The sequence below is a fragment of the Perca flavescens genome, chromosome 12 (assembly GCF_004354835.1).
Source record: "Perca flavescens isolate YP-PL-M2 chromosome 12, PFLA_1.0, whole genome shotgun sequence".
Lineage (NCBI taxonomy): Eukaryota > Metazoa > Chordata > Actinopteri > Perciformes > Percidae > Perca > Perca flavescens.
The window spans coordinates 3,218,278-3,243,355 of NC_041342.1; the positions used below are offsets into that span (position 1 = coordinate 3,218,278).

The following is a 25,078-nucleotide window of genomic DNA, read 5'->3' on the forward strand; positions in this document are numbered from 1 at the left end:
TTTGCTTGGACAATTAAGTGTAATTATAAACATCAAGGTTGGTAGTAGTCTCGCTTTGCCAGACCTTCCTCCACAGCGCTGTGGAGGAGGGTCTGGCTAGTCCACACAGCATTCCATCCATTCTTTAAACCAATCACAATCGTCTTGGGCGGCGCTATGCGCCGGACGGAGCCACGGTGCCTCTGCTAAATAGCCTCGGGAAGGAACTTGTTCTGGTGGAACGTGTACGTTTTAAAAGTTGTTTTAGTCGTGCAACAGAAAACTCAGATTGGACAGATGGTCTAGCTAGCTGTCTGGATTTACCCTGCAGAGATCTGAGGAGCAGTTAACCATAGTCCTCACAAATCCACCTCAAAGAAAGAGGAAGGTGAGGACATCCGGCTAAAAAGAGTGTCCTCTGGCGGAGTTTCTGGCGGCAATGGAGCGATCCCGGAAGTGGAACGTCGTGGATATACAGTACAGGCCAAAAGTTTGGACACGCCTTCTCATTCAATGTGTTTTCTTTATTTTCATGACTATTTCATGAAATAAGAGTCTCACTGAAGGCATCAAAACTATGAATGAACACATATGGAATTATGTACTTAACAAAAAAGTGTGAAATAACTGAAAACATGTCTTATATTTTAGATTCTTCAAAGTACCCACCCTTTGCTTTTTTATTAATAAGGGAAAAAATTCCACTAATTAACCCTAACAAAGCACACCTGTGAAGGTAAAACCATTTCAGGTGACTACCTCATGAAGCTCATTGAGAGAACACCAAGGGTTTGCAGAGTTATCAAAAAAAGCAAAGGGTGGCTACTTTGAAGAATCTAAAATATAAGACATGTTTTCAGTTATTTCACACTTTTTTGTTAAGTACATAATTCCATATGTGTTCATTCATAGTTTTGATACCTTCAGTGAGAATCTAAAATGTAAATAGTCATGAAAATAAAGAAAACTCATTGAATGAGAAGGTGTGTCCAAACTTTTGGCCTGTACTGTAGACTAGGTTGGAAGATGAGTTGTGTGTTGTTTACTGACAACATTTTAGGAATTATTCCGTAAATGTAAACCTTATAACCTGGCAACCACCTCAACAGAATCTTCCTTCCTTGTAAATCCTGTAAAAAAAGTGTCACTGTTTGGACAGAAAAGTATTGCAAAGTTGCTTTCTGGCCCACATTTCAGAAAATGTGGATACAAATTTGCTGTAGAAGGCATGGCAGGGTGATGTTGGTTGTTCATTACTGCTGATGCCATTCTGTCATGGGAAGGTTTACCACAAACTGACACTAGCACCAATTTGGTAACCCCTAGAGAAATATTTACTGCTAAAGTAAGGTCGATTTTGATGCTGGAGGAATCATTAGTGCCTCAAGGGGCATGCAGTCCAAGTAGAGTTTAGATTCTCTGCCCGAGCCGGGACGATATTTCCCGCCACTATCCTCAGGCCGGGCCCTTGATCAAGCATTTGTGTTTTTTTAATCATAACTTCATTAGCCTAATTGGGGGGAAGCTATGCCATAATCATGCGCAGCATTTCCTCCACTTGCACGCATCACACCGGGCCTGCAGGCCTGTATTGTGTAGCTTAAGTGCAACATGGAGCTTGAAGATGTAAAGACAAAAATAAAAATGGGATAATTAACTTTGAGCAAGTTTGGAGGAAAGTCAGAGGTATGGAACCATTTTAAAGGTGCCCTGCCATACGAAACAGTTTTTACTTGTATTTTTTGAAATATGTCAGGTCCATATGTGTTTGTGTTATGTTGTGAATGTAAAAATTAACTGCTACCTCCTCTGTCAGCTCTAGCCACTGAAAAGAAATAAGCGGTGAAATCAGGCCAATCACAAAAGCTGGTCAGCTGGTCAGAGCTCATTACTATTCAGCTCAGGCTCTCATTGGCTAGCTGTTAGCCAATCAGATTCAAACAGCTTAGCTTGTTGAATATTAATGAAAACTGGCAGAAATCGAGCTGAGTCTTCTTGCAGGCTTTCTATACAAAACTAGAATGGCTTGAAACAAGGTAACCAAGGCATTTTTTCCAAAATAAATGTTACAGAGTCAATGGTAGAACTTCAGACATTACCACAACGTAATGAAATACGTGTGGCAGGGCAACTTTAAAACAAGTCGTGGGCAGTGACAACACATGGGTCAGCTTTGTCGAGTGCATTAAGTGGGGAACGCTGCTCGCCTATGACAGCAAAAAAAACGGGAACAATGAACAGACACATGAAGCAGGCTCGCCGTGGCAGAAAAGATGAGAGTCAGCCTTCAATGTCCTCTTTTGTTACTTCTCCAAGCATACCCCTTCTAAACAGATTTCTGCAGTTCAAAAAACTCTGAATTGTAGTTGAGAACGGCCCACATATAAAAAAAAATTGTTGGGTTTAAATCGGCTCATAATTACAGTTAATGTGTCGGGCCAGCCGGGCTCGGACACAACGTGCACGGGCTTGGGTAGGGTCGGGCTTGATTTTTTTGGGCCCAATTTAAGTCCAAGTGGACACAACAACCTCTGAGAAATATCACACATTGCAAAATGTATTCACCCAGTTTGGAGGCAAGACAAATGTCTCCAAGTAATGAATTAAACATAGCAGCAGGTAAAATATATATTGGTGCTTACCGGGGGAAACATGAATAATGTATTTGCAAATGGGTCCATTTAAACTGAGATTTTCTGTGCTCATTTGTGTGTGTTCACACAGAGAGCAGCATGGCTGAGGTGGCGCTGACAGCTACACTTTAATTTCCCCACCGGGCATATTTGGCCTTGTTGAAATGAGGGTTTCAGAAAGTATTCCCATCTCTGCAGAATATATACCGGTATATAGCATGTTGTAGAAGAAAAGTAATTACCTAACATCTTGAAATCCTCTTTTCTGCTCACTGATTAAGTTCCTATTCTTTTCTCTGAACAACAAACTTTTAGTGTCTCCTGTGTTAAAGTCCGTCTGCTTTTTGTATAGCCCAGTGTTAAAACAAAGCATTGTACTTGGGTAGCTGTTTAGTGAGACCTTATTGTTTTCACAGCAAATTTGAAAACGCAAATTTAGCACTCCATCACACACGGAGACGCTTTTTGATGCAAACGCACATTTAGCATCGTTTGGGCCGGTCATCCAAACGAATCGTGTAAAAGTACTGCCTGAAAACGCACTTTTTTGAAGCCTGGTCCCAGTCTGTGAAAAAATTCAAAAACGGCTCCCTTTTGGCTTCGTTTGGACGGCGAAGACGCATATGTGCGAATCAATGATGTCATCACCACATCCCTCGACCTCCTAGTGCACGGCCACGGCTCCATGGTCAAACCAGCTCACTTCATCTAAATACTTTCCCTCTGCTTTGCCAGTCCTGTATTCTACACAAGATATATTGCTAACGCTATGTAGCTAGCTAACGTTAAACATCGCTAAAGTAGCTGACCACTCCAGCAGGGACGTAACGCTAACGTTAGCTGCTATGGTTAGCTGTTTATAAAGTGAAAGTAGACAACTTATGAACTAGCTAGCTAATCTGTTTATCAACTTCTTGAACGGATTATAGCAACTTTTAGCACGGCTTATTGTAGAAAGGCTACCGCAAAAAAAACGCATAGCTAGATTATCAAAAAGACATTGGATCATTGATGTTTGTTTGACTGCCGATGTTAGCTAGCGCGCTAGCGTTAGCTCTGCTAGCTAGCACGCTGCAATCATGTCCGATGGCAGACAGAACTGCAAAAAAAAAAAAAAATCAATCCAACAGCACATTATACAGTGTAAACAAAGGCACGTTTTCTTGCGGCGGCCTTTATAAAATGAGCAGTGGTGAAAGTTTACTCATGTTATGAACGGAAGTGGAAGTGAAGAATTTGCTCTTCTTCTCCATTTTTGGTGAATTTTAAGCCTGGAATATGAAGTAGCGTGTTGAGTCTTTTACAAATGGATCCGTTTGGACGCACATTTTTTTTTTACATGGTTCCAGGGAAGACAGGGGAAAAAAAGATTGTTTTGGTACGTGTGGACGTGGCCTCAGAGTTAAAATGAACACCTCCCCAGGGTTTATGTGTGAACCACTATAAAAGTTATAACACTGACAGTGTTATCTAACAAACTCTTATAGTCAGGGCATGAAGTTAACTTTTTTGACCATCAGCCACTTTGGCAGGTGGATTTTTAAATCCACCTGTAAAAATCCACCTGTAGGGGGGCCCGCCTTGATAATCCTGCAAAGGGGTCCGGTGTTGGCTCGTTACGCCACTGCATATAAGAGATGAGAGGACTGACAAAATCAGGAGTAGCTCACAACAAATAACACTAGTGAATGCGCACCATAACACATGAGTTATTGCACAAAAAGTTGCAACTTTTTTTGTATAGTTCTTAAATAAAAAAATAAATAAAAAGGAAACTTGTTTTGGGGAGAATAATAATTAGTACTATTAATGAATTACTCTGGGCTGAGATTTTCTAGGAACCTTACCAAAAAGGCTCAGGATGATGATGTTGGTATAATATGATGGTGGATTTAAGACACAAAATAATAATGCATTGAATGAATCAAATATGAACATATTTGTCAGTGGCTTGTTGATCTTTACATTGTTGTTAATTTCCTAACCTGGGCTGGGACTCACATTCATACGATTTAATAAAGTACTTATTGGACTTTAATTTATCATTGCACTTACAATAAAGTAGCTGTACTCAATTTAGGTCATTCTGTAGGTCTCATCTGCATTCCTGCATCCACCGTATGTGTGTGTGTGTGTGTGTGTGTGTGTGTGTGATTGTGTGATTGTGTGTGTGTGCGCGTCAGTTGCGGGGGAAACTGAGAAACAGCCCTTCCCGCTGCAGACAGCTGACAAGATGAAACAGCAGCAACTTTCAGAGACTTAAGAGTGAAAAATCGTTACAGCGTACATTGATGTTAAAATGTATACAGGACAGTCTGAAATGTTTTGCACGGTCTTTCGCTGTACGTTTTGTTGGTAAATGTGAGACCTTCGAGTCACACACCTCTCGTCTTCATAACATAAACAAGGAAATTAATTTGACCCGTTCTCCCTCCTGCTTGGTCAGTGGCTGCGCGATAGGGAACCCCGGCTGTCAATCAATGTCTTCCACTGATGCGGGCCCCTGATTGGACCAGGCCCGTAAGCTTCATGCCCTGCTTACCGATAGTTGCACATCTGAATCACTCAATTCTCATTGGCTACCCGCCAAAGTGGCAGGTAGTTTGACAGTGTTACCTGTAATTGCAAAATTCACCCGCATTTGGCGGGTGGGCAGGTGTTAATTTCATGTCCTGCTTATAGTGTAATATATTACCACCACAATGGAGGACAAGAACACTAGGTTGCTGTTCAAAGTGCACTCATTATTGACACTCATGGAGTAGACGGTGACATTTTTGGGGAGTCAATTTCACTGTTGGTAACGTGATAGGGACAGAATAGATCATAGAAATCAACGGGAGCGGGTGGGAGTGGGACGGAGAAATGTGTGTTTTGAGTGTGAGAAGATCTCCGTTAGGAATTAGGTAATTAAATGGCCTGCAGGTAATGTATGTATAGTGTAGCAACCTCAGTGATTTGACAGTGATTAACCAAATGCACACACGCGATATCAACTGGCTAGTTATCCTCCAGACGGCGACGGACAACGTCTCTTTTTATTTCTCTCTTTTCTGCCGTGTGGCACGCGAGCGACAGAGTTCACAACAGAGTCTGATAACTTTAGACAACAAAGGGAGCTGGACGGGATTCGGGAGTCTTTCTCTCTGGATTTTTTGGAGGGTGCAGTCACGTGATCGGGATATGACGGGAGTATTTTCGTGGGTTCGGGATGGGATGGGAGCGACAATCGATTCCCATGTCACCCTCTATGGGTCTTTACAATCCTACCTACAGCACCTTTATCTGTGTTAGGCAGATTATAAAAGGTTTTTTTTTTTCTCAAAACATGGCATTTCCTTTTGTCGACGATCGCGTTGATGAAGAAGCTGTATTACTTTGCAGTGAGTTAAACATTCGTCGGGAGATGATATTGAGGCCCCGACTATAGTTGCATTTTCATTTCCAGATACTAGCCTACTTATTTGAGCGGTGACGTTTTTTTTCCCAGTCTATCAGTCATGTAGCCTACATAACCTTATCCGTCCTCATATCACTAACATCACCCATTGTGGACATGCTCCACATCTCAGCAGATTATTTGTTTCACATTACATTTTTTTGCAAACAGCAATTTTCTTTACAACATTAGTGACGCGGAGCATATTAGTAAAGCCAGTGTGTGCAGAGCTGTCAGGAGAGTGTGACTCGCTCTGAAACGTGTTTTAAACGTTTTTGTAGTGTTCCCTGGACACAAACCAGTAAGAGCCATTAAAAAGGAGGACGTTGTCTTTGCTGTAATCAAATCAGTATATATTTATGTTTAACATGGTATTTCATTTTATCAATGGGAAACATCCATGTGTCCAAACAAGGCTAGCAGCAGCAGCGCCGCGTCAGACACCTTTCTGGTGTGGAAAGACAGAAAAATCCACGCAGCCGCCACGCAACAGAAACGCCACGCTCACGCTCGCAGCCAGTGTGTAACCGGCCTAAGTGGCTTTTGAAAGGCAGCATTTTTGTATTTCCTGTCGCAAGCTTAGTTTTGACTTTGTGTTTTTTTGCCCCTGCTCCAGATTCCTGCTTCAGCCCTGGAAGCCCAGTCTGCCTGCCTGAGCCACATTCTTTTTTGTTGTTGGACCTGCCTCTCGCCTGTCTGCCCACTCTCAACCACCAGAGGATTTCAAAGTACCTTCGTTACTTTTTGTGTTCAATAAACCTCTATGCCTGTTCCAACCTTTCCTCTGTGTCTGCTCCTGAATCTGGACAGCCCAGCCTAACGGGACACAAACTAGCAGGGCGAGGAACACAAACTCACGCAGGCAGGGCAACGGACGCAAAACGATTTGACAAGAGACAAAGGAAAGGTGACAGGTGACACCAGGGCTGGGGAACAGGTGGATCACATTAGACAATCACACAGGCGGGAAAACACAGGAAGCTGAACTAGACATGACAAGACAGAAAACGGACTATCACAATACAACAGGAAACGGAACATAATACAAAGGCCGAAAATCAACAAGGAGACAAAACCCACAGTACAGAAACAATCCATAGGGACATATATTAAACAGAAGTATGCAAAATAGGGAAACAGAACCTAAAAGAAAGAACAGGAAAACTAACTCAATAAACAGGGTAATCCAAAATCAATATACAGAACAGGAAACCGCAACAGAAATATACAAACAAGCAACAGAAATGTCCAAAACCACAACAGTACCCCCTCCTCAAGGGGTGGATTCCAGAAGACCCCAAAAAACAAACAGAAAACAACCCAGGGAGGGCGGCAAGGGAAGACTGGAGGAGGAACAAAAAGTCAAAAGATCAAAAAGTGTTCAAAGAACCAAAAACAACCCAATGAGGGCAAGAGAGTCCTGGGGAAGCAGGGAGTCCATGGGGAGAAAAGTCACTGGAGGCAGGGAACAGAGGGCACTAGGGTGCGTGGGCACAGGGAACCATGGGCACTTGGAAACAAGGGGCAGCAGCGAAGGCAGAACACTTCTGGCGGATGGCAACAAAGGCAGAATCCTTCGGGCGGCCGGTAGCGAGGGCAGAATCCTTCAGGCGGCCGAACTGGACGTCGAGGGTTCTTGGGCGGCTGTCGCCGAAGGCAAATCCCTTCTGGCGGCCGGGTAGCTTATAATTGCTGCTTGCCCGATACAATACCAACATGGTCTCACGGCAGTTTGTGAAATGGTCACATTATTTTTAATCTGTTGTATTTTATTGTGGTGGCCAGCACCAAATGGTCTATACGGAGATTAGCGGGGAAAGCAAACGCCACACCCCAGGGGAGGACGCCTCTCACGTCGGGGACACAGCCACAGGGGAGGACGCCTCACGGAGGTTGGGTTTAGGAAAAAAACAATGGGGAAAGGACACCTCACACGCCGGGACATGGTCGTGGGGGACGCGCAACAATAACGGGACGGTTAACAGGGAAACAAAACGCCACACGTGGGACGCGAACCCGGCCTCCGGGGTGAAAGTCTGGAATTGTTTGACCCATCCGATAGGCTTCCCATTTAAATACATTAGTTTACATTTTTGTGCTGGCCACCACGAAAAAACGTCCCCGTGAACACGTATCAATAGATTACATAACGTGACCATTTCACAAACTGCCATGAGACTGGGTTGACTTAGTTATGTTCTTGAAGGTCTTCATGCTGGACTTTAAGAATTTGTATTTGGCTTATACCTTATACTCCAAATAAGTAATAAAGGACCAATTTGGCATATACACTGAGGATAATGGATCATGAAGTGATGTTTTGGGATCAAATTATTATTATTTATTTTTTTTTTTAACATACAGAACAGACAAATACAACTGAACAAGAAAAACAACCCTCTCCAACCCCCCCACCCTCTGCGGTCTCGAGAAAACAAAAACAAAAAAAGACATCCCACCTTGCATAGTCCTCTAATTCTTGTGTTGTTGAGGTCATTAGGAATGATATTTGTGCTGCTGCGTTTCTCCATAGTTCTATAGTCAGTGATTTGGCTTTGTTAATCCTTGCTGTAGAGAGCTCAAGCATAACTATGTCAGTTAATCCGGCTAGCCACATTTTCTTCTGTCTCCCAAGTAGGTGTAATTTAGAGTCATCATTAAGTACCAAAACAATCGGTTCAGTAGGAATTCAACATCCTATCACATCAGATATTATTGATGTTTTTTTATTCCAAAACTCATGCACCTGTTCACACTCCCAGACCATGTGCAGGAAAGTTCCAGTTTGTTCAGGTTGGCAGAACGTGCAATAGGGAGTAGGAATGACTTTGGAGACATATCTCTTCAGAGGCGTCCAATATGTCCTATGACATATGTTGAAGTGTATCTGCTGGTGATTTGGGTTCGTGGAACAATGGAAAATCTTGTCCCAAACTGTCTCCCAATTAATTACATTCCTCTCCGGGCTCAGCTCTCGCTCTCATTTCTTTACTATTGGGAGTTCTCCTACAGATACTTGCATCAGTTTAGCATAAATCCCGGACACCAATCCTCTCACAGGAAAATCAACAAGCCATTTAAGGATTGGGTGCATCTCAAGACCATGGTACTCATGACATTTTAGGGCTGATCTTAAGCGAAGATAAAGGAAGGAGGATGTCCTGGGGACCTAAAAGCTAGCTCTCAGGTCTTCAAAACTTAACATGCCTTCATCATTGAATAACTGGTGTAGAGTATAAATACCTTGGTCACTCCACTGGTTATAAACAAAAGGTTTGTTACCAGACATTAAGTGTATGTTGTGCCAAATTGGGGTGTTCAAATGCCACTTATTGGTGTAGCGAAGTTGCTCCTCGACGTTTATAGTTGGTCAATGTGTTGGTGATAATAGGACCATAGGCTAGCATACACTTTTTTGAACACGCACCTGTGAAGGCAAGGTCTTGCAGTCTTAGACTTCCAGTGAGGTTTTACTCTATTTCTCTCCATGGGACTGTAGATGAGGGGTTTATCCACACTCTGAGGGCCCAAAGCTGAAAGGCTCTGTGGTACACTTTAAGGTTGGGGAGGGCCAGGCTTCCCATGTTTGCAGTACATTGCAGGGTAGAGTATTTTAGCCTGGGTTGTTTATTATTACAAGTATTTCCTGCCGAATTACAGTATCCTATTTTCTATCAGAAATGTATTGGTGGGGGTAAGGGGATCATTGTACTTAAGAAATTCACACGAGGAACTATGTTCATTTTAAAAACAGCAATCCTGATCAAATTATTTTGAGGATAAAAAAATCTGTACATAACCTGTTGTGGTCTTCAATAACATTCCCTCTGTAATACATGGGGAAAATAAAATGTTAAAGGGGTGATAGAATGGTTATATTTAGTATTTCACACTGTTCCTTATGGTCTTCTAATGGGGTATGTAACATTGGTAACATTAAAAATGGCCTGGTTGATATTTTATTGGCCCTTATGCATCCCTGTGTTTTGGCCCTATTTGTAACAAGAGCTTTTCTTCCAAATATGGTATGCTCGTGAATATTTAGATGAGCTGCGCGCTGACTGGTTGAGCGAATTGCCATACGCAGACATTAGAGATGCGCGCTGATTGGTTGAGCAAATCCCCAATAGACACACATTAGAGAAGCGACAGAATCTCATATTCCAGACACTGCAATGTTTCCTTAACAAATTCACTTCTGAAAATTTTTTATTTGAGAAATCAACTATATAAAACTCAAATATGGTCCTTTTACGAAAATTGATGGCTAATTGCAAATATGGTAAGACTGTTTGTCGTACTTCAGCGGCGATGCTGCTGCCTCCCCGGCCAGCCTGCCTTCCTTCACAGAGCCCGGCCTGCTGTGAGCTCCGTTACGGCTGGCAGCCCTGACAGAGCTCCAGGGCCTGTAACTCCCCTCTTCCTGCTAGCTAAATGGCCCGTTGTGTGAGAGTGAGAGCGCGGTCAGCGAGCTTGTTACATCAGCAATCTCTTACCACATGTTACACACAATGTCACGCCACCGAGCTATACAACATATACCTAAATGTCTTAAGCTAACAGCGGTGTCCGATTTCAAGTTAATTCATATTTGTGAAGTTTAGCTAGCTAGGTGTTTCGTTAACTGCGACTGTCCCTTCAATCCTATCTATGTGTAGCTACAAATCACGGATAGTTAGCTTCATTTTTCGTCGTAATTCGAATATATTTACAGTTTGAATTTCGTCACACCACTTACACAACATCTAACTAAATGTCCTATAAAGCTAACAACGTTGTCTGATTTCAAGTTAATGAATATTTGTGAGCTGTAAGGGTTTCGTTAGCTGCGACTGTCCCTTCAGTCCTATGTGTACAGGTTGACCATGTCAATGGTCGTGACGGAGCTCCAAGTACCTCATAGCAGGCCATGGTGTGTGATGGAAGGCAGGCCAGCCGGCGAGGCAGCAACACAAGGCAGCACCGGCGCTGAACTCCGACACACAGTCGGACAAAATTTGCAATTAGCCATCCATTTTCGTAAAGCGGCCCATATTTGAGCTTTACATAGTTGATTTCTCGCATAAAAAAGTTTCAGAAGTAAATTTTGTAATGGAATAGCAGAGATCTGCGTGACCTAGCTAGATTCAGAAGACTACCTGATCTCAGGTCAGTTGTGTAGCCTATGTAAATGTTGGGGCGTGACTGTTCTATTAATACACCCATGGTCTGACAAAGGTTCCGTTTTTTGGGAGGTGGACGTCAACTTCCAGCTTTGTTGAGATTCACCCGTTTTCAGCGGCAGTTTCAAAATATGAGATTTTCAGAGTAAAGAGGTGTCAGTGGGACTTTGAGCTTCTATGTATGTCCTATTTACCCACCGAACTGTCGTTATTCAACTATGACAGGGTAAAATCCGTTTTGCATTCTATCACCCCTTTTAATATGTCAACTCTCACTGATTCTTGCTTGCTCATTACATGGCGTTAGTACTTTTAAGGAGTAGGAGATGGTATACATATTCATATTCAAGGACGGGTACAGCTTTATCAATACTAGTTAAACAGTTGTACAGTTTTATTCCCAACTTGTATATATTTTAAATTATTTGTTCTTATATTCTATCCTATTATTATTTCATGTATATTGTATCCTATTATTTCATTAATATTAGTGCTGTGTTTCTGATATTGTGGTGCTGCAACACTGGTAAGGACCATTTGTTTGGGATCAATAAAAATCAATCTTTCTGTCTGTGTGTCTGTCTGTCTGTCTGTCTGTCTGTGATCTCATGTGGTGGGCCGGTCTGGGCCAAAATGCCAGGGCAGATTTTTGGTCCCAGTCTGTCCCTGCCAGTCACTGTGGCTCCAGCAGAGAGGAGCTTTTCCAAAATAAAATTGATCAAGTCATACCTGAGGTCATGTCCCAGGAACGGATCACTGGCCTTGTCATCATCATTATCAATTATTCAATATCGGAGCAGATTTCATACGATGACATCATTGATGATTTTGCATCAAGGAAGGCCAGAAAGGTCAGGTTTTAGTTTTAGTTTGGGTTTTCTGTTCTTAGTGCTATAGTATAATAATTAGATTCTCTTTAGTGTGTCTTCACATTTGTGTGATGAAAGATTTGTGCTATTTAGAATATTTATTCTATATTTTGTTCATTGTCTTTTGGCAATGTTGGAGGTAGAGATTGTGCACCTTAAAAAGTGTTTCCTGTTGTAATTGCAATAGTTAAATACCTGGATTCTCTTAAGCGTATTTTTCAAATGTTCTAACGAAGGATTTGTGCAGTTGAAAAATTTTGTCTTTTACTTATGTTGTTATAAAAAAAAAACGTGTGTGTGTGCTCAAAGGGGGTCTCGCCCGGGGCATCAATCAATGTAGAACCGCCCCTGGCTAGGTGGTTAGGTAAGTTATGTTGGTCTTTGTAATTCTTAAAGTCTAGTTAGTGGTGTAGACTAGTAGGTTTATGTAGAGGTTTTGTAAGTGTCTAGCCTGCTCATTTCACATCTTTCAAGGGGTTAATCCGCATAGACTTGTTAACATGTACAGAGAATAAACCTACTCCTAGACTAAACACTTTCTGTCTAGGACTAGGTTTATTCTATGTGCAAGAAATCAACTCCATATGGATTAATCCTTCGAAGGATGGATGATTGAGGACGTTTATATTTTATGTGTTGCTAGTAGCAAGTGTGCATACCCGTCCCCCTACTGATTACTTTACGACCCCGTCAGGTGCCAGTGTTCTGATTAGGCCTGCTCTGGGCCTACTTAATGAACCCAGCTGGCTCTTTATGATGCAACAATGCGAGGGTGCCACACACACACACACACACACATACAGAGATTTTGTGCTTTAATAGATATATGTTTGATTTTGTTCATGAATCTCAACTGCACTTCCTCTGTGCTCTGTTCTTGACCACACTCAGCTTCAGCCTGTGATTGCATGTGCTGTAAAAGTATGCCAAAGTTTGCGGTTTATGTATGGCAAACAGAATGCCGTTTTTAATGTGGCTTGTTTTAAAATTGTTATTGTTGTGTCTGTTTATTTGAATTGCATAGGTTTTTTTCTACTGACATATGCAGACCTCACCTCGTCATGCTCATCGGTCTGTTCCTGTCTGTCTTTGTTTCTTTCAGATGGACCTGGGACCTGTTCCTGATTTAAACCAAATGTAATGGTGCTTTTCCATTACATGGTACCTGCTCGACTCGCCTCGACTCGCCTCGACTCTACTCGACTCGACTCGACTCGCTGTGCGTCCGTTTTCCATTGCAGATTATAGTACCGCCTCAGCGTGGCTGGTCATCAGCGACGCCGCAGGAAACTGCCATGACGTAATTTTCAATGCGACTCACTCAGTGTACACAACGTTCTCTCAATACAGCCAAAGTACACAACGATGGAGGACGGCGAAGGTGTGTGTTTTTGATTCTCGGCATGTGGCTATTTGCCACAGCCAGAAGACAAATTTTGTTTCAAAAGAAGCTGAAGGCAGCAAAAAAAAACACGTCTGAAAAAAACAGGAGAGTTTTGGAATTACTACAGAGTTCAGCCGTTGATACGACTATTGTTCGCCGACACAAAAGGGTAAGTTACCTGGTAACGTTAGCTAACATTTGCATGTGTTCAGGGCCACAGTCAGTATTTACTATACGCAATACAACGTATTACATGAACTTAAGCAACCATTATTACACACTAAAGTATGCTGTGTTCTGTTTGTGTTTCAGATAATTTACGCTTTGCAAAATCGCCGCCGCAGACCATCTGTTTGGGCGTTCAACCGAGCTGCCGAGTGGTGGGATTTTATTGTTCCCGGTTTCACACACACTCAGTGGGTTGAGAACTTCAGAATGTCCGAAGAAACCTTTATCTACCTCTACAACAAAATGCGTCCAGCGATGGAGAGACAGGACACAACCTTCCACAAGTGTGTACCTCTAAAGAAGAGATTGGCCATGGCTTTGTGGAAGCTTGCGACCGGCTCCGAGTACAGAACTGTCGGCCATCTTTTTGGAGTAAGCATCACAACTGTGTGCCGGTGTGTTCAAGAGTTCGCTGCTGCTGCAGAGATGTTGTTGGTGCCGGAACAAATTTGTTTCCCAGACCAGGAGAAGTTTGCAGAAATGGCTGCCTACACTGAGAGAAGATGGGGGATCCCGCAGTGCATTGGTGCTATTGATGGATCACACATACCCATCATAGCACCACAAGAGTACCACTGTGACTATTTCAACCGTAAAGGCTGGCTCTCCATCATCCTTCAAGGTGTTGTTGATGGAAAGGGACTGTTCTGGAACATGTTTGCAGGAATGGCTGGCAGCTCGCATGATGCTCGTGTTTTGAGACTGTCCAAATTGTGGGAGTTAGCCAGCAGTGGCAACTGCTTTCCAGCTTCCACCAGGAACATCGGTGGGGTTAATGCTGGCTACTACATCCTGGGGGATTCTGCCTATCCCTTGCAGAACTGGCTCTTAAAACCATTCCATGACACTGGACGGCTCACAGCAGAACAGCAGATTTACAACAAGAAAATCTGCAGGGCACGGGTTGTTGTGGAAAATGCTTTTGGTAGACTGAAGGGAAGGTGGCGTTGCCTTATGAAAAGAAATGACTGTGATGTAGAACTGGTGAGATCTATGGTGCTGACTTCCTGTGCTTTGCATAATCTTTGTGAGACTCATGGAGAGGCCTATGACAGTGACTGGGATGCATTTGTAGCAGCAGAGCCTGTGGTGGCACTGTCACAGGGTGCAGAGGAAGAAGGCCAGGATATACGAGAGGGTTTGATGCGCTACTTGAATAGCTAAATAAAAACATTGTTAAATATATACTCTTGTTTTTTTATGTTATAACAGTGTGCAATATTGGACATGACATGCCAAAATATAAAAACCATGACGAAAAAAACACTTCAATTAGTTAAGATTTATTGAACAAATGTGCAAACATGCAAATAAACTATATACATAAGTTAGGAATGGCAAAATACAGACACATGGTGTCCAAACATCATTTACATAAGTTAGCACAACAGATAGCTAAGAATACATATGATTACTCTATTTGAATGATGTTTATAGCTTAATGAGAGTAGACAGCATGATAGGAAATTTAAAAGTCTGAGAATATCCTAGATGTAAGGCTACAAAGACAAGAAGCATACATGTTACCTTAAGATCTCTTTGACCTCTAATTCAAGGAATTGGTCATTTTAAAATGTAAAAAAAGTGGAATAGGTTACTTGATTAGGATACTAATTATAAGAAAATCACATTCATCTTTTATTAATTATTTCAGGAAATTATGAGGAAACTACACCAAAAATCACTGAAGCAGAAGCAGATAGTGAAGAGGAGAGGATGAGAAAAGTTTATCTGGAGGGGTTGTTTGCATCACTCAACGCAGATTTTCAGGCAGGCAGTTTCACTGAGGAGGGGGGCAGATAATAGCTTCTCCCGACAAGAATCTGTCGCTCCAATGAACGAAAAGGATGAGGGCACGGTGATGAGTGCTAATGACAGTGATGAGGATGATAAGAGGGATGCTACCTATGTACCAGAGGATGGGGGTGATAATGATGAAGATGGTGATAATATAAATCATAGCGCCCAAATAATTTTTCAAGAGCAGTCCGCAGCTGAAGATGAACATAGTAAGGTTCCAGGAGCACAAGAAGAGAGCAGAGAGAGGAAGGCATCACTACAGGTTGGATGCTGAAAGGCACGAGCTTGATGACCTCTCAATCCGCAGCGTTGACCTCCAGAAAGTCATAATGCTGCCCCGAATGCCTGGGGGTGAAAACTGCTGTCTTTACAAAACGCATCACGGCATTCCACGAAACCTTCGCCAGTGTGGGGAAAAAAGTCATCTTCCAAGAAGAACAGCCTTTCAGTAATATGGCACGAAGGCATGGCTGGATGAAGGCAGAGGAAGTGGCTTCAGCTTTTGTAACAGCACTTAATCAGTAGGAATGGGGGGGAAAAAAATCCATACAGCATAGTATCGCAATATTTTTTGTGGCAATACTGTATCAATACACAGACGCCAAGTAGTGATCATTTATTATATACATATGTGTCGGTCAGTTTGGTCAGTTGGTCTGCTTGACAATCCCATTTTGCAGCAATGCAATTGAAGTGAGATGAACAAACAGAGAAATGGATCTTTTTAGATAAAACAGCGACATCATTTGAAATAGGGAAGAATTTGAAGTTGGAAAAAAGGTAATACATTGCAATATATCGCAGAATATGTTTAAAATCGCAATAATATCGTATCGTGACATAAGTATCGTGATGATATTGTATCGTGAGGCCTCTGGTGATTCCCACCCCTATTAATCAGGGGCGGGATGTGAAACATATCATTTACTGGCGGCGCCAGATATTTTCTTTTGCTGGTGCTTTGGGGTTGCTGGAAGTTTCATTGAGGGTGCTCTGAAATGTTGAGTTTCCCTTGACACAAATAGCTAACGTTACACACACTCGCGCAGATGCCCACCCACCTACGCCGCGGTTTAGGCCTACTAAACGAGCGAAAGATTGATTTAAAGTTGCCGATACAACAGCACCATAGAACTCTGATTAGCCCACCAAACATATTTCAAATACCATCCAACAAGCCAGGTTCAAACAATCATTACTGCAGCTCTCAGACATTGGCTCAGAAGAGTAATGCAGCAGGCCAAATACACCACACAGCCAAGCACACATATAAACACACACGCGCATGTATCCTCACACAGTTTTCACACTTGCACATATGGTCAAAATACTGTAGTCATATCTGTATGACTTAATATAGCTAAATAAGCCACTGAGTGCGAACACATTTTTTGGGCTATGTATATGAACCTGGTGACAGGTTCCCCATATCTCTCAGTCTCATTTACAGGTTGTGATAAAGTCTCCACAGCTTGACGTTGAGGGAGTAAAAAACTATCCATTGCTAGCGTTAGACTCACTTCTCTAATCCTAATGGCTCCAAATACTGAGCTCTTCTTCTTCTTTGTACTGGTGCCTCCTTACTACTTTAGTCACTGTCACTACGACCCCACTTGAGGATGTAACTTTAAAGTACTTTGAACCAGGTCACACCTCTCGTGAGCGCAGACAGTTTCCACCATGGCGTGGAGAAAGAGATGAGGAAGCGGCCTGGAGGCGCTGTCCTGGATTTTGAAGATTTTAAGAACGTCATCGCCTGCTCCAATTCTGGGAAAGTCGACGTGGTGGAGGTGCAGAGTAGACACATCCTGGCATGGAGGGCCTGGCCACTCACTGGCTAAACTAAAGAAGGCACCAAATCTGTCTGTCATGGCTGTTATTCAGTTCTTCAAACTCTCGCATGATGAAGAGGAGTTCACAAAATTGGACTTCCTGTAATTTCACAGGACAGAATATTGTAAATATTACAATTAAATGTTGTAACTTGGATAAATGTCCTCTTTTAGACTTCTGCAAAGAAAAACAAAACAAATGGTATTTTTTTTTTATATATTTTTTATTTTCTCTTAAAATTGAAGAGAAGATGGAGTGCACAATGCACAAACAATCATTCCTCATTTATTTAACAACAATCTTTAACATGTAAAATTAACATAACAAAATTATTAACACATGGCTGAAATAAGCCTGGTTTTGTGTACTTTTTTATAATGTAATGTCCACAAATGTCCTCTAATGTCCCCTGCCCACTAATGTCCTCTAATGTACCCTGCCCACTAATGTCCCCTGCCCACTAATGTCCTCTAATATCCCCTGTCCACAAATGTCCTCTAATGTCCCCGTCCACAAATGTCCACTAATGTCCTCTAATGTCCCCTGTCCACTAATGTCCTCTAATGTCCCCGTCCACAAATGTCCACTAATGTCCTCTGTCCACAAATGTCCTCTAATGTCCCCTGTCCACTAATGTCCTCTAATGTCCACTAATGTCCTCAGTCCACAAATGTCCTCTAATGTCCCCTGTCCACTAATGTCCTCTAATGTCCCTACCCACCAATTCAAAATCCAGCAGTTTTCTCAAAAGTGTGCAAACTGGTGCGTTCAGCCCTCGTTTTTTCTCTGCCTTGATGCCCGTCTGGGGATTTATGCCGCAAAAGGCTCTGAAAACAGGAGGGGAAAAAACACACTTATCAGGTAACATTTAAGACTGATATGACATGGTCATAACCATGACATGAAACATTAAGGGATCTTTATGAATGAATGAGTGTGTGTGTGAGAGACAGAGTCGGTGTAGGCTATATGAGTGTGTGTGTGTGTGTCTGTGGCTTGGCACGATATCGATACAAGGGTCTGCGATGCGAGTGCACTGGTTGGAGCGGTGTGCATCGGATAGAAATTGGGCTGAAACCGTGATGCATCTCACTTTAAAAGCTTTGCATTGGTAAAATCTGATTTCATATTTTATATAGTCCTGTATATTTTTAAATGACTATTTTCATTCAATTTACTTTCATAATTATCTCAGCCATTTCCCAAACGAGCAGACTATTAGATGGAGAGGGGTAGGTCTATTTTCAGGTCTAAATTCATGTGCATAGTTTACAAACAGAAAGATCTCTTAACACCCGAGCTACACCGGGCCTCTGCACGCGTAGTACGCGTAATTCTACACGCGCGTAGATTCAACTGATGTCAATGATTCCGGCTACACCAGGAACACGGACACTACGGGCCTCGCGCACGCTTGCTTTAAAATAGGAATTTGTTCTATTTTTTTTAAGACATCACGCATTCAAGTAGACAGACAAAACTTTAATCTTGTTTTTTTTTTTTTTTTTTTTTTGTGAGAGCTGCCATTTTTTAAGTGAGAGCTGCCATTGGTTTTGGGGAACTCAAAAATGAAAAACCTTCCCGAATTTCTATCCTGATTTCTTCACAACCGTGTCACGCCGGAGATCCGGCACGGTGCCGGAATACTGTGAGAGATTGAGTGAGTGTCTGTATGTGTGAGTTTTTTCTTATACCTAAAGTAATGTGTAAAATCTGATCACTCAAAATGCAAAGTAATATGATTTTGTATTAAGTGGGCCGGGCCGACTTACGGACATCCCTAACTAACAAAAATGTAAAATACAGAAAAGTCATAAACATTGATTAAGATCCTTTCATATATCAAGTCATTGCTATGATAATTTTCATGACAGTGCTATGTTTAAACACACCTCTGGATGAACTCAAGTGTGCTTGCGGCTTCTGACGGATATTGCAAGTTGAAGACATAGTAGGCAGCGAAGAGTGCTGCCAATCCATGCAGGAGGTTGCTGTGGGGCCCCATTACACATGATCCTTCCATGGACATAATCCATGTGTCTGCACCGCGCAGTATCTCTCCTGAAACCCATTAACAATATGATAGCTAAAAGCTGCACAACACACTAGAGCCACCTAACATGAATTAATTAATGTTCAAGTGGAGAAAGACTCGCACACCTCCACTTGAACATTATTATCTCCTTTGACCACTGCACCCTCCATTCACAACTCAAAGAAAGACATTTTTAGGCGCAACAGTCAACCACATGAATAAATAAAAAAATAAGGGAAGATTATACCTGGTACAACTAATCGAGGTGTGCTTGGCAGGGTGACAGCTCTCTCAATATCGGCAGCTGTGGCAGAGGGCTGGAGAATAAAAACCATAAGTTAACCATGGGTAAGTTGAGTAAACAATGACAAAGAAAACTTGCCTCAAAAGCTGTCATGTTCTACTCAACACCAAGAGGGAAATCAGCTTCAATTTATGGTGCCAAATGTAGAAACAGCTGCTCGTGGAAAATTTCTTTTTTAAATATTGATGCCATGGCAATAAAACGGTAAATTAAAATTATTTTATGAACTACATGGCAGGAAGCAATGGCTAACCCATCAGAGTCTAGCCTGGATCAGACCACGGACTCCGCCAACTTCACTGAGTAGGCTCCGTCTTGGGTCTGGATTCTAGGGCTGCTCCCTCTTAGCCGATTAGTCAACTAATCGGTCGTTTTGGTCTGGGTCAATTTAGATTTCTTTAGTCGATTAGTCATGTTTTATGCTTTTTTCATGCTGAATGATTTATTTCCAAGAAACGTACGAGCACATCTCTGGTAAACACAAGAATCAAAGTGGTGCTTTTGCATGACTCTTTGCGGAGAAACTCAGATTTACAGATCCGTCGATTAAATCCACTAATTGATTAGTCGATACAATTGAATGAGTGTTAGTCGACTAAGAATTTCTTCAATCGAGCACAGCCCTACTGGATTCTCCATTCAGAGCAACGAGTACAGCCAGACCGGAAGAATGTTAGCCCAATGAGCGCTGGGGGTGGATGGGTCTAAACGTGATGAACCAATCAGCCGAGGGCCCCTTTTCAATCAATGTCTGCTTCGGAGATCGGAGAATACTGATCAATCAATAGCGATTGAGGCAGTTTTAGTAAAAAAAACACGGTTTACTGGAATAACCGCTCTGAAACCAGAACAGTATTCTGCATGCAGAGCTTTTTTTAGAAGGGGCAACGTTTTGGCTGTTCTCCGAACTGGCAATGGGAAAAGTTTTCTTTTGAAAAGGTATCTAAAGCCTTCCACTTTTGTAAACACTTTGAATGAGACGGGTGTCAGACTGAAGCGCTAGCTTCGGTCTGATACTCAGGCTAATCAGTCTATGGAGTATTAGAATAACTTGTGCACAGTGTCCATAGAAAAGGATGGGGCTGGTGACTGATTTCTGGTAATTAACAATTACAAAATAGCAGGACAGAGATGGGAGGGAGGGAGTGAGGGAATGGTTAATTTATGCATTAGCACTGCAAGTTATACTTACATCAGCCGTAAGGAAGATACCATCCCCCTCTTTAAAGTGAGCAAGCAGCCACATGATGGTGCAGACAGCTTTGTTTTTTGTTTTTTTTGCCACTCTCTTCATTGAAGGCTTCCAGAACCTTCCCCACCCCTTGTGTCTTCTGCTGTTTGAAGTACTCCATGATGTTCTGACTCCTGTTGTCTATGGCGGCTGGCAGCTTCTCCTGGATAGGAATTCCGGTCAGCTCACTGAAATGCAAGAAAAGGCCCTTCAAGGAGAAGAGAAAGGGCCAGTCGTCCTTCATTTTTGAGACGCTGTGTGGAGGGTCAGCATTGAGATCACAACGCTGGAGAATGTAGGTTCTCTGAAGCCACCTCTGAAGCGCTCCTCTCTCCACGCCTGACATTCCTTCCTAGGGGTCAAAATTTGGATGCATCAATACTCAAAAATAAAATATAAGTTTGTGCCTCAGGATGCCTAGATATTAATTTCCACTATTCCTACCTGGGCAAATAGCTGCTGCATCTGAGTCTTCATCTCTTGTAGGGTTTCTTCAGTCTCCCCTGAGGGGAGTTCTTGAGGTGCCCATCTGACACATCCATACTGATCAACAGGACCTCTTCCATTTGTCCTCGCCTGGGGATTGCTGTGCTTATTCTTTCTTAACCGTGCCAATGTGTTGTTTCGGTTGACGTGCTCGATTCTGGTTTTTACTTGCTGGACGAACGATGCTCCAGCTGTATTTTCACCATCGTCCACATCCCCAAAACATGTGGGGTACTTCTGTATTATATCGTTTACAACTTTCAAACAGATCCCTCTATTTGGATTTGCATTGTGCACCCTCATTTGATCGACAAGCTCTCTGACCATCGCTCTTCTGCAGGATTTGGGCTAGTAGAATTTGCGATGGCTGACTGGATCTCTGATGTCATCTTTTCCCAGTTAACCTTTAAGGATGCAAACAGAAAATGGTGAAAAAAAGAGAAGGATACAAAGATATAAGCTTTTAAGGGTGCATTTGTAGTAATTTCAGCATCAGACTCAAAGGAAGCAGTGATAAGAAATTTAATCTAAGACAACCAAGAGGCCTGTCTGTAGCCAGTTGTTGAGAGTTCCACTAAGTGGCCTGTCAAAAACGATCGTACGTAGTGAGTTAAGTAGCTCCAAAGATGTTTTTTTCCAGGGTTTTCCAAAGAGAATTGAGATGCCTGAATATGCTTAGAATAGTAGGCTATATGAATTTTTATCTAATCCCCATCACTCCCAACAATAGTATAAAGCAAGAAATTAACTCATGGGAAAATGGGATACCTTAGGCTGACTTAAGTTCTGCGTTATGTTTGTGATCCAAAATATAGCCTGCATAAAAATATAGTTGCTCAGTATTTTAATATGTATGCTGCTTGCTCTCTCTCTCTTGATATTTGATGTAGGCTAGGCATCCGTCACCAACTTTACACCTCGCTGTGTAAGCTTGCAGTCCATCTGGAATAAATGTAATATTTAATATTTTGTGATATGGGGGAAATGGGCCTACGTGAAGCATTAAATGTGCACAAAAGCATATCTAGGAGAGTTGATCATATGTTCATTACGGCTTTGGCATCCTACACGAACGAACCTAGGAATTCCAGATCATAGACGTGCTTCTTGCTGTGTCACTTTGAAAACGAAAATGAGGCTGAGGTTAACATGGCCACGGCGGGAATAAGGCGAATTGGTCCAACAAAGTGGCATTCATCGAAGACTGTGGCTGATTTTATGTCATACCAACAATGTACAAAACGTAGCCTACCCAGCCCGTTCTATTCCATTTATTATTGTTTTAATTAAAATTTTTAACGTGTCCAATCTTATAACAAAATCTGAGCAAAAACAAACATCGGCCATTGCCATCGGCCACCGGCAACATTGCCATTTTGAACATCGGCCCAGAAATATATATTAGGAATCGCCAACACCCCCGCCCCACCTTAAAATGTACAGGCCATGGTGTGCGTGGTGAGGGCAGAGCTATTGGGTTGGATGTTCGGGGTGTCTCAGGTGAGGAGAGTTGTGGACTTCCTGCGGGGGACAGGGTTGAGGAGAGTTGTGGAGAGCCAGGAGGAGACAGGACTGAGAAGTAACCTGAAAAATATTTACCATTAGACCCCTGTGATCCAGACATGCTATGGTGTATTTAAACATCCATCATAGTTTCTATAAAACAAAACCATTAATTTTTTTTTTTACTTTTTGTCGTGGTAGCCTCAAAAAACAACTGTAGAAAGCCACCTGACTGCCAAGGTCACATCATGTGACACTTTTTTGTCACATCATGTCACAAAAAAAAGAAAAAAAAGAAAAGAAAGGTGATTGGTGACCAGGGTGGGAATTCCATTTGGCCATCGATATTGCAACTTTTAGGGCATAAAACGAAAGTGGATTTCACAATCTGCCAAAGAAATTAGTTAATACATCATGCCACAAGCATACCGTATTAAAAAAAATCACACCATCACCACAATCATATTGGAATACTTACACAATCCTAAATTTAAAGAACACATTAAGCTATATAACATAAAGCACACTCAGGGCATAGTTCATGAAATAGGCTAGTAAGGCTACATAATCAATTCATTTTTGCTGGCTATGATGGGGTGGCTATGGCGGAGAGGCTATGATGGTGGAGCAATGATGGGAGTGGCACCTTAAAAGTCCAGATACTACAGATCGCAGAGTTAAGAGATTAGGGGTGCGTTCATAAATTAACTCTGAGCGCAGTTTCTGAACCGTCAAGAGTGTAGCATAGAATTACAAATCATTAAAGAGGACGAAGAATAAAAGTGCCTTGTGTGATAGACACACCATGCAGATGACCACCCCCCATCCTAGAAGTGCCCATAGAACCCAAACCACTCAACCTACGGTTACCTTGAGATGAAAAGGCACGGAGGAGCTTTCTAGACTGGACCACACGGAGAAAGGGCAGAAGATTCTCTTCACTTAGAAGGCTCATGTCCTCCTTGTTCTCTACACCAAGTTCCTCCAGGCCTGCCATCAAGGTAGTTAGTGCGTCTGCGGGGAGGTCCGGAAGTACTGCAGAGACAGCCCTCCTGAGCTCCTCCTGTCCTGCAGCCATGTCTCTGCAAAGGAGTGATGGAGACAGATCATTGTAATATCACACATTGTGTAGGATGGCAATGGATAATAATCCAGTAGATCATCATGCCTCACGCAAACAAACTGCTCTTGGGGTGTCCCCAAAACACTGTAGACCCCAATGTCCCTCAACTTAACAAAACAATATTTTTCTGAGACAAAGGACACAGAGCCATGGTGCACAATGACCAGCTCTATCTTGCCAACCTCCAACTCTTTTTCAGTTTTCCAGTTCCAGTTTCTCCAGCAAAATGAACATGCCCTTTTTGTATGATGTGCCCTTCACCGTCACTGTGTGAGATGCTACTGCATCTTTAGATTCAAAATGCAAACCAACAACAGCCTCTCGGATTTTGTGGCTGTAGTCATTTACATAGAATGTCATCTCTTTATCCAGTACCACACTCGGCTGAAACATTTCACCTGCACTCAAGTATGCCTGGAAGAGCTGGTGTCTCTCTGCGACTGTTTTGCAGATGTTCTTGAAATTATGTAACTTCCTAGCACATCTTTTGAAGAACGTGTGCTTACTCTCAAACCTGAGAGTCCAAAGGCGAATTAGGGGACCAAAGTGGGTAATGAGCTCTGGATAATGAAGTAAATAGTGGTGTTTGGGCTTCAGGGGTTCATTGGGAAAGAGCTGCCTTCAAAAGTAGATATGCTCCTCGATAAGTATTTTAAGATAAGCAACCTGATCTGTAGTGATTGCTGGTGCACAAATGAGCTCTACAATTTCTCTGAGCTGCAGCATTCTCACATGGATTCCTAATCCTATCTCCTATCAGGAGACGGAGCAAACGCAGGAAGCACCAGTTCTGGACTGCATGTCCACTAAGTCTTCTGCTACCTGGTGAAACATCGGCTGGTTGGTCCTGGGCATCATTTCCCTGATAGCTGAACTGATCTTTGCACCTGTTGAGTTATGTATAGCTGAAATGTTTCTCCTCAACTAGATGACCAATCAACAAACTAAGGTCACAGGAAACAATGCCTTCAAACAGGTCATGGCCAAGACATGGGGGTAATCCAGGCTGGCAAACATGAAAGAAGGACAGTTGGTTAAAAGGAGAGTCTGACTTGATACCACATTCAGA

The 25,078-nt window shown here is 42.4% G+C and overlaps 2 long non-coding RNA genes across 2 annotated transcripts; both read right to left on the minus strand.

The window, feature by feature from the left end:
• Positions 1-17,618: 17,618 nt before the first annotated feature.
• LOC114565649 (uncharacterized) lies at positions 17,619-21,240 on the minus strand. The gene is made up of 4 exons (XR_003693955.1): positions 20,859-21,240; positions 19,610-19,679; positions 19,220-19,388; positions 17,619-18,154 (listed from the first exon to the last, which is right to left on the minus strand). It is a non-coding gene; the product is annotated as an uncharacterized LOC114565649 (long non-coding RNA).
• A 109-nt stretch (positions 21,241-21,349) lies between these two features.
• Positions 21,350-23,964, minus strand: LOC114565650 (uncharacterized). Its single transcript, XR_003693956.1, has 3 exons — positions 23,757-23,964; positions 22,813-22,967; positions 21,350-21,787 (listed from the first exon to the last, which is right to left on the minus strand). It is a non-coding gene; the product is annotated as an uncharacterized LOC114565650 (long non-coding RNA).
• Between the last annotated feature and the right edge of the window lie 1,114 nt (positions 23,965-25,078).